The following is a 968-nucleotide window of genomic DNA, read 5'->3' on the forward strand; positions in this document are numbered from 1 at the left end:
TGATTATCACTACTATTACTAGTATTATTATTACTATTATTATTATTACTATTATAATAAGAGTGGCGCAGCAGTAGTGCATCGAACTATTATGAGTATACAACTTAAGTTATACATATGGGACCGGAAATGTTGAGAGCTATACGGGACAATTACCTGAAACCCAGAGATAGTAAGTTATGAGGAAGAGACATGACATAGATTGAACCCATAATTGATAATCTGTTAGGTGTCAAGAGAAAGAGTAAGTTGTGATAGATTTAGTGTCAAAGGCTGAACCAGTTTCGATAGTATTACGTATAATGACACTATTAGAATCAGCAGAACTTGAGAGCTAGATGAAGCGAGTATTAGAAGAGATAAACCCGTCGTTCTAACACCAACCTGCCTTATAACCTTTCTGCATCGAGCCTTTCTTATATCTTCCGCTTTGCGTAGACTTTTAAGTCATAAGAATATCCTGGATATGTAAACTAAACATGTTAAATCTTTCTATTTTTCTTTGACATGTTTAAGAAGGGAAGTTACATTAGTATGAATCTTTTCTATTTTATATCAATTTTCGAGGACGAAAATTTTTGTAAGGTGGATAGAATATAGCGACCCTCAATTTTACAAATATAAATATAAATAAGATAATTTATTTTATAAAATTAAAATTCCTTATTTTTAAAAAATTATTTTTATTATTAATAATTAAACTAATTTTATAATAATTTAAATTTAATCAAATCTATATTATTATTATTATTATTATTATTATTATTAACAACATTGGATATAATTTTCATGAGTATTATATGTATTATAAGTTTATATAATTTTATTCCCTAGTATTATAAATTTATTGTTGTTATTATATTTACTACGTTACTATTATTATTACCATTATTACGTTTATTATTATTATTATTATTATTATTATTATTATTATTATTATTATTATTATTATTATTATTATTATTACA

The sequence above is a fragment of the Arachis duranensis genome, chromosome 9 (assembly GCF_000817695.3).
Source record: "Arachis duranensis cultivar V14167 chromosome 9, aradu.V14167.gnm2.J7QH, whole genome shotgun sequence".
NCBI lineage: Eukaryota > Viridiplantae > Streptophyta > Magnoliopsida > Fabales > Fabaceae > Arachis > Arachis duranensis.